This window comes from Triturus cristatus, chromosome 8 (genome assembly GCF_964204655.1).
Source record: "Triturus cristatus chromosome 8, aTriCri1.1, whole genome shotgun sequence".
In the NCBI taxonomy this organism is placed as follows: Eukaryota; Metazoa; Chordata; class Amphibia; order Caudata; family Salamandridae; genus Triturus; species Triturus cristatus.
The window spans coordinates 735283256-735297435 of NC_140591.1; the positions used below are offsets into that span (position 1 = coordinate 735283256).

The 14180-nt window shown below is 41.8% G+C and overlaps 11 non-coding genes across 11 annotated transcripts; all 11 read left to right on the top strand.

The window, feature by feature from the left end:
- Positions 1 to 76: 76 nt before the first annotated feature.
- Positions 77 to 148, top strand: TRNAP-UGG (transfer RNA proline (anticodon UGG)). The gene has a single exon. It is a non-coding gene; the product is annotated as a tRNA-Pro (tRNA).
- A 272-nt stretch (positions 149 to 420) lies between these two features.
- Positions 421 to 493, top strand: TRNAV-CAC (transfer RNA valine (anticodon CAC)). The gene has a single exon. It is a non-coding gene; the product is annotated as a tRNA-Val (tRNA).
- Positions 494 to 2473: 1980 nt separating this feature from the next.
- On the top strand, positions 2474 to 2545 carry TRNAP-UGG (transfer RNA proline (anticodon UGG)). The gene has a single exon. It is a non-coding gene; the product is annotated as a tRNA-Pro (tRNA).
- A 272-nt stretch (positions 2546 to 2817) lies between these two features.
- On the top strand, positions 2818 to 2890 carry TRNAV-CAC (transfer RNA valine (anticodon CAC)). The gene has a single exon. It is a non-coding gene; the product is annotated as a tRNA-Val (tRNA).
- Positions 2891 to 4870: 1980 nt separating this feature from the next.
- TRNAP-UGG (transfer RNA proline (anticodon UGG)) lies at positions 4871 to 4942 on the top strand. Its single transcript has one exon. It is a non-coding gene; the product is annotated as a tRNA-Pro (tRNA).
- A 272-nt stretch (positions 4943 to 5214) lies between these two features.
- Positions 5215 to 5287, top strand: TRNAV-CAC (transfer RNA valine (anticodon CAC)). The gene has a single exon. It is a non-coding gene; the product is annotated as a tRNA-Val (tRNA).
- A 1980-nt stretch (positions 5288 to 7267) lies between these two features.
- On the top strand, positions 7268 to 7339 carry TRNAP-UGG (transfer RNA proline (anticodon UGG)). The gene has a single exon. It is a non-coding gene; the product is annotated as a tRNA-Pro (tRNA).
- Positions 7340 to 7611: 272 nt separating this feature from the next.
- TRNAV-CAC (transfer RNA valine (anticodon CAC)) lies at positions 7612 to 7684 on the top strand. Its single transcript has one exon. It is a non-coding gene; the product is annotated as a tRNA-Val (tRNA).
- A 2324-nt stretch (positions 7685 to 10008) lies between these two features.
- On the top strand, positions 10009 to 10081 carry TRNAV-CAC (transfer RNA valine (anticodon CAC)). The gene has a single exon. It is a non-coding gene; the product is annotated as a tRNA-Val (tRNA).
- A 1980-nt stretch (positions 10082 to 12061) lies between these two features.
- TRNAP-UGG (transfer RNA proline (anticodon UGG)) lies at positions 12062 to 12133 on the top strand. Its single transcript has one exon. It is a non-coding gene; the product is annotated as a tRNA-Pro (tRNA).
- A 272-nt stretch (positions 12134 to 12405) lies between these two features.
- On the top strand, positions 12406 to 12478 carry TRNAV-CAC (transfer RNA valine (anticodon CAC)). The gene has a single exon. It is a non-coding gene; the product is annotated as a tRNA-Val (tRNA).
- The last annotated feature ends 1702 nt before the right edge of the window (positions 12479 to 14180 follow it).

A 14180-nucleotide genomic window follows, 5' to 3' on the forward strand; every position in this document is an offset into this window, starting at 1 on the left:
TCATAAAGATACCAGCATGATCTTCATTGCGGGCTTAGAGCCGGTATTAGCTTTTGAGAGGTAAGAGGATTTTGAGGGCTCGTTGGTCTAGGGGTATGATTCTCGCTTTGGGTGCGAGAGGTCCCGGGTTCAAATCCCGGACGAGCCCTTTTCTTGGTACTCTTTTCAAGTTGTTTTGAAGTTTGCGTTTCAAAACCAACATCAATTTTTTCTTTGCAGTAGTGGATAATTCTTTGCTAGAGTCTCATGCTTCAGCCCTGCCCAGTCTGAGCTAATACCAAACATCTGGTCTTGCATGGCATGTACGAGCGTTCAGCTAGGGATGTCGGGCAGGTTGCATGAAAGAAATCTAAAGCCAGAGGCCCATGGAATAGCCAGTTCGGAGCAGTTTCATTACAGAAAAATCAACTGTAGGTATCTGTTTCTGTAGTGTAGTGGTTATCACGTTCGCCTCACACGCGAAAGGTCCCCGGTTCGAAACCGGGCAGAAACAGTTGTTATATTGTGTTGGCTACAATGTTGATAGGTGCAGTTTTGCCATGGAATTGTCCAAGCCCTGAAGATTATTTCATGCAATCTCGTTCCAAGAAAGGGAATTCTCTCAAAACACTAAAGTAATCGGCGTGTGGATGTATCTGTTGGTTCTCAGACCTTGCTTTCAAAAGAGCCCTGCAATCGGTTCACTGCTCACCTAGAACAAGCATTAACATGGAGAATTGTTGGCACCAACAGGAATCTTATTTTAGTGGAGTGTTTCTGGCTTTGAGTGCAGAGGCCCTCGGCTCAATTCCAAGATGATCCTTCTCAGGGTGATGATACAAATGCATTGTCACCTTTACGTTTAATGTCAGAATCATTTATTTCCAGTTGGTGGTGTAAGAATGTTTGCAACAGTATGGCGATTTTTCCTAGCCATGCATGAATGAAAGCATATCACTCGCCTTTAGGTGTTTTTCTAATACATTGATATTTGCATCTTCCTTCCTAGCCTGCATGTTTGACTATCTTACAGGCTGCATGTAATAAGTATCACATCAGGGCCCTTCTTCTACTCAATTCACAACTGTTCTATCACGACATAGATAAGAAAGCTGCATCTGCTTTTGTTGTGTAGTGGTAATCAGGTTTACCTGACGTGTGAAAGCCCCATGCTTTGAAAGTACACAGTAACAAAGAAACCGATGACTTTTATAAAAAGGTGTCATGTGTGTCTCTTACTTTGCACAAAAAGTGCCAGAGATGACTTCATTTGCAGTCACTTGAAAAGTAGGGATTCTCCAATAAATGGTAAATGGTTGAAACAAATCTGAAGAAATGCATGACATACCTGTGTGTGTGTGTGTATGCATGTATGTATATATAGGGAGAGAGAGAGCGTCAATATAAACAGACTTTATTTCAATCAAGCTGTCTTTTCTATCCTTCAGGAGCAGAATGTTCTGATCATCAGCGCTCCAGAATGTAGTGTTTTCTTGGCAAGCATCACATATTGTGATGTGTTAGCTAAAAGTTCCATATCCTAGAGACTGATATATTCCTCTGTACTTGTACCTTGGGGATTCATCAAAACCTGGCATCATAAGCAGCTTTCTACTGCCACAGACTGGACAGCGAAACAATTTAAAATATCCCAGAAAAAGAAAATAAGCATGCTTAATCAGAGCTTTCTGGACAGGAAGGACATTTGAGCAAGTGAGGAATAAGCACTGCTTTTGTTAATTTGCATAGGCAGAATAGAGACTTCTGGGAAAAGGCCGAAATTACAGTCACAGAAAATGGCTGCATCTATAGAGAACGCTAAGAAGTGTTGGCAGCTTTTCCTCTGACCCTGGCCACTTTTACAAGCAATCCTATGATAGTCAGCAGGACCCACCCTAAAAAGGAAGGGGCATCCACTTGGACCCTTTCCACCTTTTCTAAATCTCGCCTGATCGAGCCTGATTGAGCACTGATTGAGCAGATAAGCACATGTCATTCTCATTTCAGAAAGGTATTGGTTAGCTTGCTGCTAGCAGCTCAGTTATGTTATGATGTTAGAGGCTATGCAAGGAATGCTTTAGTCCAGCGATATGCAGTTTTTAATGCGCCTTGCATTCAGCAGGAAGATCTTTAGCTTGAATCTGTGGCCTAGGTATTCACCTTGGTATTTCTTTTGGCACAAAGTGAAGGAGTATTTAAGAGAAAATGCACAATGTGTTTCTTATGTTGTTATGAACAACTTGTTACTCTTTCTCATTAAGCTTCAGCCACTGAAGAAATATATAAATAAGGGCTGACTTCCTGTAAGACGTGTCCAAAGCTGGGACGGAATAAAAGGAGACACTTGTAAATGATAGTGCTATCGTTTGAGAAAGGGTAAGTTGAGACTGACTTTCATGCGTATTCACAGACCAAGCATCATAAAGATACCAGCATGATCTTCATTGCGGGCTTAGAGCCGGTATTAGCTTTTGAGAGGTAAGAGGATTTTGAGGGCTCGTTGGTCTAGGGGTATGATTCTCGCTTTGGGTGCGAGAGGTCCCGGGTTCAAATCCCGGACGAGCCCTTTTCTTGGTACTCTTTTCAAGTTGTTTTGAAGTTTGCGTTTCAAAACCAACATCAATTTTTTCTTTGCAGTAGTGGATAATTCTTTGCTAGAGTCTCATGCTTCAGCCCTGCCCAGTCTGAGCTAATACCAAACATCTGGTCTTGCATGGCATGTACGAGCGTTCAGCTAGGGATGTCGGGCAGGTTGCATGAAAGAAATCTAAAGCCAGAGGCCCATGGAATAGCCAGTTCGGAGCAGTTTCATTACAGAAAAATCAACTGTAGGTATCTGTTTCTGTAGTGTAGTGGTTATCACGTTCGCCTCACACGCGAAAGGTCCCCGGTTCGAAACCGGGCAGAAACAGTTGTTATATTGTGTTGGCTACAATGTTGATAGGTGCCGTTTTGCCATGGAATTGTCCAAGCCCTGAAGATTATTTCATGCAATCTCGTTCCAAGAAAGGGAATTCTCTCAAAACACTAAAGTAATCGGCGTGTGGATGTATCTGTTGGTTCTCAGACCTTGCTTTCAAAAGAGCCCTGCAATCGGTTCACTGCTCACCTAGAACAAGCATTAACATGGAGAATTGTTGGCACCAACAGGAATCTTATTTTAGTGGAGTGTTTCTGGCTTTGAGTGCAGAGGCCCTCGGCTCAATTCCAAGATGATCCTTCTCAGGGTGATGATACAAATGCATTGTCACCTTTACGTTTAATGTCAGAATCATTTATTTCCAGTTGGTGGTGTAAGAATGTTTGCAACAGTATGGCGATTTTTCCTAGCCATGCATGAATGAAAGCATATCACTCGCCTTTAGGTGTTTTTCTAATACATTGATATTTGCATCTTCCTTCCTAGCCTGCATGTTTGACTATCTTACAGGCTGCATGTAATAAGTATCACATCAGGGCCCTTCTTCTACTCAATTCACAACTGTTCTATCACGACATAGATAAGAAAGCTGCATCTGCTTTTGTTGTGTAGTGGTAATCAGGTTTACCTGACGTGTGAAAGCCCCATGCTTTGAAAGTACACAGTAACAAAGAAACCGATGACTTTTATAAAAAGGTGTCATGTGTGTCTCTTACTTTGCACAAAAAGTGCCAGAGATGACTTCATTTGCAGTCACTTGAAAAGTAGGGATTCTCCAATAAATGGTAAATGGTTGAAACAAATCTGAAGAAATGCATGACATACCTGTGTGTGTGTGTGTATGCATGTATGTATATATAGGGAGAGAGAGAGCGTCAATATAAACAGACTTTATTTCAATCAAGCTGTCTTTTCTATCCTTCAGGAGCAGAATGTTCTGATCATCAGCGCTCCAGAATGTAGTGTTTTCTTGGCAAGCATCACATATTGTGATGTGTTAGCTAAAAGTTCCATATCCTAGAGACTGATATATTCCTCTGTACTTGTACCTTGGGGATTCATCAAAACCTGGCATCATAAGCAGCTTTCTACTGCCACAGACTGGACAGCGAAACAATTTAAAATATCCCAGAAAAAGAAAATAAGCATGCTTAATCAGAGCTTTCTGGACAGGAAGGACATTTGAGCAAGTGAGGAATAAGCACTGCTTTTGTTAATTTGCATAGGCAGAATAGAGACTTCTGGGAAAAGGCCGAAATTACAGTCACAGAAAATGGCTGCATCTATAGAGAACGCTAAGAAGTGTTGGCAGCTTTTCCTCTGACCCTGGCCACTTTTACAAGCAATCCTATGATAGTCAGCAGGACCCACCCTAAAAAGGAAGGGGCATCCACTTGGACCCTTTCCACCTTTTCTAAATCTCGCCTGATCGAGCCTGATCGAGCACTGATTGAGCAGATAAGCACATGTCATTCTCATTTCAGAAAGGTATTGGTTAGCTTGCTGCTAGCAGCTCAGTTATGTTATGATGTTAGAGGCTATGCAAGGAATGCTTTAGTCCAGCGATATGCAGTTTTTAATGCGCCTTGCATTCAGCAGGAAGATCTTTAGCTTGAATCTGTGGCCTAGGTATTCACCTTGGTATTTCTTTTGGCACAAAGTGAAGGAGTATTTAAGAGAAAATGCACAATGTGTTTCTTATGTTGTTATGAACAACTTGTTACTCTTTCTCATTAAGCTTCAGCCACTGAAGAAATATATAAATAAGGGCTGACTTCCTGTAAGACGTGTCCAAAGCTGGGACGGAATAAAAGGAGACACTTGTAAATGATAGTGCTATCGTTTGAGAAAGGGTAAGTTGAGACTGACTTTCATGCGTATTCACAGACCAAGCATCATAAAGATACCAGCATGATCTTCATTGCGGGCTTAGAGCCGGTATTAGCTTTTGAGAGGTAAGAGGATTTTGAGGGCTCGTTGGTCTAGGGGTATGATTCTCGCTTTGGGTGCGAGAGGTCCCGGGTTCAAATCCCGGACGAGCCCTTTTCTTGGTACTCTTTTCAAGTTGTTTTGAAGTTTGCGTTTCAAAACCAACATCAATTTTTTCTTTGCAGTAGTGGATAATTCTTTGCTAGAGTCTCATGCTTCAGCCCTGCCCAGTCTGAGCTAATACCAAACATCTGGTCTTGCATGGCATGTACGAGCGTTCAGCTAGGGATGTCGGGCAGGTTGCATGAAAGAAATCTAAAGCCAGAGGCCCATGGAATAGCCAGTTCGGAGCAGTTTCATTACAGAAAAATCAACTGTAGGTATCTGTTTCTGTAGTGTAGTGGTTATCACGTTCGCCTCACACGCGAAAGGTCCCCGGTTCGAAACCGGGCAGAAACAGTTGTTATATTGTGTTGGCTACAATGTTGATAGGTGCCGTTTTGCCATGGAATTGTCCAAGCCCTGAAGATTATTTCATGCAATCTCGTTCCAAGAAAGGGAATTCTCTCAAAACACTAAAGTAATCGGCGTGTGGATGTATCTGTTGGTTCTCAGACCTTGCTTTCAAAAGAGCCCTGCAATCGGTTCACTGCTCACCTAGAACAAGCATTAACATGGAGAATTGTTGGCACCAACAGGAATCTTATTTTAGTGGAGTGTTTCTGGCTTTGAGTGCAGAGGCCCTCGGCTCAATTCCAAGATGATCCTTCTCAGGGTGATGATACAAATGCATTGTCACCTTTACGTTTAATGTCAGAATCATTTATTTCCAGTTGGTGGTGTAAGAATGTTTGCAACAGTATGGCGATTTTTCCTAGCCATGCATGAATGAAAGCATATCACTCGCCTTTAGGTGTTTTTCTAATACATTGATATTTGCATCTTCCTTCCTAGCCTGCATGTTTGACTATCTTACAGGCTGCATGTAATAAGTATCACATCAGGGCCCTTCTTCTACTCAATTCACAACTGTTCTATCACGACATAGATAAGAAAGCTGCATCTGCTTTTGTTGTGTAGTGGTAATCAGGTTTACCTGACGTGTGAAAGCCCCATGCTTTGAAAGTACACAGTAACAAAGAAACCGATGACTTTTATAAAAAGGTGTCATGTGTGTCTCTTACTTTGCACAAAAAGTGCCAGAGATGACTTCATTTGCAGTCACTTGAAAAGTAGGGATTCTCCAATAAATGGTAAATGGTTGAAACAAATCTGAAGAAATGCATGACATACCTGTGTGTGTGTGTGTATGCATGTATGTATATATAGGGAGAGAGAGAGCGTCAATATAAACAGACTTTATTTCAATCAAGCTGTCTTTTCTATCCTTCAGGAGCAGAATGTTCTGATCATCAGCGCTCCAGAATGTAGTGTTTTCTTGGCAAGCATCACATATTGTGATGTGTTAGCTAAAAGTTCCATATCCTAGAGACTGATATATTCCTCTGTACTTGTACCTTGGGGATTCATCAAAACCTGGCATCATAAGCAGCTTTCTACTGCCACAGACTGGACAGCGAAACAATTTAAAATATCCCAGAAAAAGAAAATAAGCATGCTTAATCAGAGCTTTCTGGACAGGAAGGACATTTGAGCAAGTGAGGAATAAGCACTGCTTTTGTTAATTTGCATAGGCAGAATAGAGACTTCTGGGAAAAGGCCGAAATTACAGTCACAGAAAATGGCTGCATCTATAGAGAACGCTAAGAAGTGTTGGCAGCTTTTCCTCTGACCCTGGCCACTTTTACAAGCAATCCTATGATAGTCAGCAGGACCCACCCTAAAAAGGAAGGGGCATCCACTTGGACCCTTTCCACCTTTTCTAAATCTCGCCTGATCGAGCCTGATTGAGCACTGATTGAGCAGATAAGCACATGTCATTCTCATTTCAGAAAGGTATTGGTTAGCTTGCTGCTAGCAGCTCAGTTATGTTATGATGTTAGAGGCTATGCAAGGAATGCTTTAGTCCAGCGATATGCAGTTTTTATTGCGCCTTGCATTCAGCAGGAAGATCTTTAGCTTGAATCTGTGGCCTAGGTATTCACCTTGGTATTTCTTTTGGCACAAAGTGAAGGAGTATTTAAGAGAAAATGCACAATGTGTTTCTTATGTTGTTATGAACAACTTGTTACTCTTTCTCATTAAGCTTCAGCCACTGAAGAAATATATAAATAAGGGCTGACTTCCTGTAAGACGTGTCCAAAGCTGGGACGGAATAAAAGGAGACACTTGTAAATGATAGTGCTATCGTTTGAGAAAGGGTAAGTTGAGACTGACTTTCATGCGTATTCACAGACCAAGCATCATAAAGATACCAGCATGATCTTCATTGCGGGCTTAGAGCCGGTATTAGCTTTTGAGAGGTAAGAGGATTTTGAGGGCTCGTTGGTCTAGGGGTATGATTCTCGCTTTGGGTGCGAGAGGTCCCGGGTTCAAATCCCGGACGAGCCCTTTTCTTGGTACTCTTTTCAAGTTGTTTTGAAGTTTGCGTTTCAAAACCAACATCAATTTTTTCTTTGCAGTAGTGGATAATTCTTTGCTAGAGTCTCATGCTTCAGCCCTGCCCAGTCTGAGCTAATACCAAACATCTGGTCTTGCATGGCATGTACGAGCGTTCAGCTAGGGATGTCGGGCAGGTTGCATGAAAGAAATCTAAAGCCAGAGGCCCATGGAATAGCCAGTTCGGAGCAGTTTCATTACAGAAAAATCAACTGTAGGTATCTGTTTCTGTAGTGTAGTGGTTATCACGTTCGCCTCACACGCGAAAGGTCCCCGGTTCGAAACCGGGCAGAAACAGTTGTTATATTGTGTTGGCTACAATGTTGATAGGTGCCGTTTTGCCATGGAATTGTCCATGCCCTGAAGATTATTTCATGCAATCTCGTTCCAAGAAAGGGAATTCTCTCAAAACACTAAAGTAATCGGCGTGTGGATGTATCTGTTGGTTCTCAGACCTTGCTTTCAAAAGAGCCCTGCAATCGGTTCACTGCTCACCTAGAACAAGCATTAACATGGAGAATTGTTGGCACCAACAGGAATCTTATTTTAGTGGAGTGTTTCTGGCTTTGAGTGCAGAGGCCCTCGGCTCAATTCCAAGATGATCCTTCTCAGGGTGATGATACAAATGCATTGTCACCTTTACGTTTAATGTCAGAATCATTTATTTCCAGTTGGTGGTGTAAGAATGTTTGCAACAGTATGGCGATTTTTCCTAGCCATGCATGAATGAAAGCATATCACTCGCCTTTAGGTGTTTTTCTAATACATTGATATTTGCATCTTCCTTCCTAGCCTGCATGTTTGACTATCTTACAGGCTGCATGTAATAAGTATCACATCAGGGCCCTTCTTCTACTCAATTCACAACTGTTCTATCACGACATAGATAAGAAAGCTGCATCTGCTTTTGTTGTGTAGTGGTAATCAGGTTTACCTGACGTGTGAAAGCCCCATGCTTTGAAAGTACACAGTAACAAAGAAACCGATGACTTTTATAAAAAGGTGTCATGTGTGTCTCTTACTTTGCACAAAAAGTGCCAGAGATGACTTCATTTGCAGTCACTTGAAAAGTAGGGATTCTCCAATAAATGGTAAATGGTTGAAACAAATCTGAAGAAATGCATGACATACCTGTGTGTGTGTGTGTATGCATGTATGTATATATAGGGAGAGAGAGAGCGTCAATATAAACAGACTTTATTTCAATCAAGCTGTCTTTTCTATCCTTCAGGAGCAGAATGTTCTGATCATCAGCGCTCCAGAATGTAGTGTTTTCTTGGCAAGCATCACATATTGTGATGTGTTAGCTAAAAGTTCCATATCCTAGAGACTGATATATTCCTCTGTACTTGTACCTTGGGGATTCATCAAAACCTGGCATCATAAGCAGCTTTCTACTGCCACAGACTGGACAGCGAAACAATTTAAAATATCCCAGAAAAAGAAAATAAGCATGCTTAATCAGAGCTTTCTGGACAGGAAGGACATTTGAGCAAGTGAGGAATAAGCACTGCTTTTGTTAATTTGCATAGGCAGAATAGAGACTTCTGGGAAAAGGCCGAAATTACAGTCACAGAAAATGGCTGCATCTATAGAGAACGCTAAGAAGTGTTGGCAGCTTTTCCTCTGACCCTGGCCACTTTTACAAGCAATCCTATGATAGTCAGCAGGACCCACCCTAAAAAGGAAGGGGCATCCACTTGGACCCTTTCCACCTTTTCTAAATCTCACCTGATCGAGCCTGATTGAGCACTGATTGAGCAGATAAGCACATGTCATTCTCATTTCAGAAAGGTATTGGTTAGCTTGCTGCTAGCAGCTCAGTTATGTTATGATGTTAGAGGCTATGCAAGGAATGCTTTAGTCCAGCGATATGCAGTTTTTAATGCGCCTTGCATTCAGCAGGAAGATCTTTAGCTTGAATCTGTGGCCTAGGTATTCACCTTGGTATTTCTTTTGGCACAAAGTGAAGGAGTATTTAAGAGAAAATGCACAATGTGTTTCTTATGTTGTTATGAACAACTTGTTACTCTTTCTCATTAAGCTTCAGCCACTGAAGAAATATATAAATAAGGGCTGACTTCCTGTAAGACGTGTCCAAAGCTGGGACGGAATAAAAGGAGACACTTGTAAATGATAGTGCTATCGTTTGAGAAAGGGTAAGTTGAGACTGACTTTCATGCGTATTCACAGACCAAGCATCATAAAGATACCAGCATGATCTTCATTGCGGGCTTAGAGCCGGTATTAGCTTTTGAGAGGTAAGAGGATTTTGAGGGCTCGTTGGTCTAGGGGTATGATTCTCGCTTTGGGTGCGAGAGGTCCCGGGTTCAAATCCCAGACGAGCCCTTTTCTTGGTACTCTTTTCAAGTTGTTTTGAAGTTTGCGTTTCAAAACCAACATCAATTTTTTCTTTGCAGTAGTGGATAATTCTTTGCTAGAGTCTCATGCTTCAGCCCTGCCCAGTCTGAGCTAATACCAAACATCTGGTCTTGCATGGCATGTACGAGCGTTCAGCTAGGGATGTCGGGCAGGTTGCATGAAAGAAATCTAAAGCCAGAGGCCCATGGAATAGCCAGTTCGGAGCAGTTTCATTACAGAAAAATCAACTGTAGGTATCTGTTTCTGTAGTGTAGTGGTTATCACGTTCGCCTCACACGCGAAAGGTCCCCGGTTCGAAACCGGGCAGAAACAGTTGTTATATTGTGTTGGCTACAATGTTGATAGGTGCCGTTTTGCCATGGAATTGTCCAAGCCCTGAAGATTATTTCATGCAATCTCGTTCCAAGAAAGGGAATTCTCTCAAAACACTAAAGTAATCGGCGTGTGGATGTATCTGTTGGTTCTCAGACCTTGCTTTCAAAAGAGCCCTGCAATCGGTTCACTGCTCACCTAGAACAAGCATTAACATGGAGAATTGTTGGCACCAACAGGAATCTTATTTTAGTGGAGTGTTTCTGGCTTTGAGTGCAGAGGCCCTCGGCTCAATTCCAAGATGATCCTTCTCAGGGTGATGATACAAATGCATTGTCACCTTTACGTTTAATGTCAGAATCATTTATTTCCAGTTGGTGGTGTAAGAATGTTTGCAACAGTATGGCGATTTTTCCTAGCCATGCATGAATGAAAGCATATCACTCGCCTTTAGGTGTTTTTCTAATACATTGATATTTGCATCTTCCTTCCTAGCCTGCATGTTTGACTATCTTACAGGCTGCATGTAATAAGTATCACATCAGGGCCCTTCTTCTACTCAATTCACAACTGTTCTATCACGACATAGATAAGAAAGCTGCATCTGCTTTTGTTGTGTAGTGGTAATCAGGTTTACCTGACGTGTGAAAGCCCCATGCTTTGAAAGTACACAGTAACAAAGAAACCGATGACTTTTATAAAAAGGTGTCATGTGTGTCTCTTACTTTGCACAAAAAGTGCCAGAGATGACTTCATTTGCAGTCACTTGAAAAGTAGGGATTCTCCAATAAATGGTAAATGGTTGAAACAAATCTGAAGAAATGCATGACATACCTGTGTGTGTGTGTGTATGCATGTATGTATATATAGGGAGAGAGAGAGCGTCAATATAAACAGACTTTATTTCAATCAAGCTGTCTTTTCTATCCTTCAGGAGCAGAATGTTCTGATCATCAGCGCTCCAGAATGTAGTGTTTTCTTGGCAAGCATCACATATTGTGATGTGTTAGCTAAAAGTTCCATATCCTAGAGACTGATATATTCCTCTGTACTTGTACCTTGGGGATTCATCAAAACCTGGCATCATAAGCAGCTTTCTACTGCCACAGACTGGACAGCGAAACAATTTAAAATATCCCAGAAAAAGAAAATAAGCATGCTTAATCAGAGCTTTCTGGACAGGAAGGACATTTGAGCAAGTGAGGAATAAGCACTGCTTTTGTTAATTTGCATAGGCAGAATAGAGACTTCTGGGAAAAGGCCGAAATTACAGTCACAGAAAATGGCTGCATCTATAGAGAACGCTAAGAAGTGTTGGCAGCTTTTCCTCTGACCCTGGCCACTTTTACAAGCAATCCTATGATAGTCAGCAGGACCCACCCTAAAAAGGAAGGGGCATCCACTTGGACCCTTTCCACCTTTTCTAAATCTCGCCTGATCGAGCCTGATTGAGCACTGATTGAGCAGATAAGCACATGTCATTCTCATTTCAGAAAGGTATTGGTTAGCTTGCTGCTAGCAGCTCAGTTATGTTATGATGTTAGAGGCTATGCAAGGAATGCTTTAGTCCAGCGATATGCAGTTTTTAATGCGCCTTGCATTCAGCAGGAAGATCTTTAGCTTGAATCTGTGGCCTAGGTATTCACCTTGGTATTTCTTTTGGCACAAAGTGAAGGAGTATTTAAGAGAAAATGCACAATGTGTTTCTTATGTTGTTATGAACAACTTGTTACTCTTTCTCATTAAGCTTCAGCCACTGAAGAAATATATAAATAAGGGCTGACTTCCTGTAAGACGTGTCCAAAGCTGGGACGGAATAAAAGGAGACACTTGTAAATGATAGTGCTATCGTTTGAGAAAGGGTAAGTTGAGACTGACTTTCATGCGTATTCACAGACCAAGCATCATAAAGATACCAGCATGATCTTCATTGCGGGCTTAGAGCCGGTATTAGCTTTTGAGAGGTAAGAGGATTTTGAGGGCTCGTTGGTCTAGGGGTATGATTCTCGCTTTGGGTGCGAGAGGTCCCGGGTTCAAATCCCGGACGAGCCCTTTTCTTGGTACTCTTTTCAAGTTGTTTTGAAGTTTGCGTTTCAAAACCAACATCAATTTTTTCTTTGCAGTAGTGGATAATTCTTTGCTAGAGTCTCATGCTTCAGCCCTGCCCAGTCTGAGCTAATACCAAACATCTGGTCTTGCATGGCATGTACGAGCGTTCAGCTAGGGATGTCGGGCAGGTTGCATGAAAGAAATCTAAAGCCAGAGGCCCATGGAATAGCCAGTTCGGAGCAGTTTCATTACAGAAAAATCAACTGTAGGTATCTGTTTCTGTAGTGTAGTGGTTATCACGTTCGCCTCACACGCGAAAGGTCCCCGGTTCGAAACCGGGCAGAAACAGTTGTTATATTGTGTTGGCTACAATGTTGATAGGTGCCGTTTTGCCATGGAATTGTCCAAGCCCTGAAGATTATTTCATGCAATCTCGTTCCAAGAAAGGGAATTCTCTCAAAACACTAAAGTAATCGGCGTGTGGATGTATCTGTTGGTTCTCAGACCTTGCTTTCAAAAGAGCCCTGCAATCGGTTCACTGCTCACCTAGAACAAGCATTAACATGGAGAATTGTTGGCACCAACAGGAATCTTATTTTAGTGGAGTGTTTCTGGCTTTGAGTGCAGAGGCCCTCGGCTCAATTCCAAGATGATCCTTCTCAGGGTGATGATACAAATGCATTGTCACCTTTACGTTTAATGTCAGAATCATTTATTTCCAGTTGGTGGTGTAAGAATGTTTGCAACAGTATGGCGATTTTTCCTAGCCATGCATGAATGAAAGCATATCACTCGCCTTTAGGTGTTTTTCTAATACATTGATATTTGCATCTTCCTTCCTAGCCTGCATGTTTGACTATCTTACAGGCTGCATGTAATAAGTATCACATCAGGGCCCTTCTTCTACTCAATTCACAACTGTTCTATCACGACATAGATAAGAAAGCTGCATCTGCTTTTGTTGTGTAGTGGTAATCAGGTTTACCTGACGTGTGAAAGCCCCATGCTTTGAAAGTACACAGTAACAAAGAAACCGATGACTTTTATAAAAAGGTGTCATGTGTGTCTCTTACTTTGCACAAAAAGTGCCAGAGATGACTTCATTTGCAGTCACTTGAAAAGTAGGGATTCTCCAATAAATGGTAAATGGTTGAAACAAATCTGAAGAAATGCATGACATACCTGTGTGTGTGTGTGTATGCATGTATGTATATATAGGGAGAGAGAGAGCGTCAATATAAACAGACTTTATTTCAATCAAGCTGTCTTTTCTATCCTTCAGGAGCAGAATGTTCTGATCATCAGCGCTCCAGAATGTAGTGTTTTCTTGGCAAGCATCACATATTGTGATGTGTTAGCTAAAAGTTCCATATCCTAGAGACTGATATATTCCTCTGTACTTGTACCTTGGGGATTCATCAAAACCTGGCATCATAAGCAGCTTTCTACTGCCACAGACTGGACAGCGAAACAATTTAAAATATCCCAGAAAAAGAAAATAAGCATGCTTAATCAGAGCTTTCTGGACAGGAAGGACATTTGAGCAAGTGAGGAATAAGCACTGCTTTTGTTAATTTGCATAGGCAGAATAGAGACTTCTGGGAAAAGGCCGAAATTACAGTCACAGAAAATGGCTGCATCTATAGAGAACGCTAAGAAGTGTTGGCAGCTTTTCCTCTGACCCTGGCCACTTTTACAAGCAATCCTATGATAGTCAGCAGGACCCACCCTAAAAAGGAAGGGGCATCCACTTGGACCCTTTCCACCTTTTCTAAATCTCGCCTGATCGAGCCTGATTGAGCACTGATTGAGCAGATAAGCACATGTCATTCTCATTTCAGAAAGGTATTGGTTAGCTTGCTGCTAGCAGCTCAGTTATGTTATGATGTTAGAGGCTATGCAAGGAATGCTTTAGTCCAGCGATATGCAGTTTTTATTGCGCCTTGCATTCAGCAGGAAGATCTTTAGCTTGAATCTGTGGCCTAGGTATTCACCTTGGTATTTCTTTTGGCACAAAGTGAAGGAGTATTTAAGAGAAAATGCACAATGT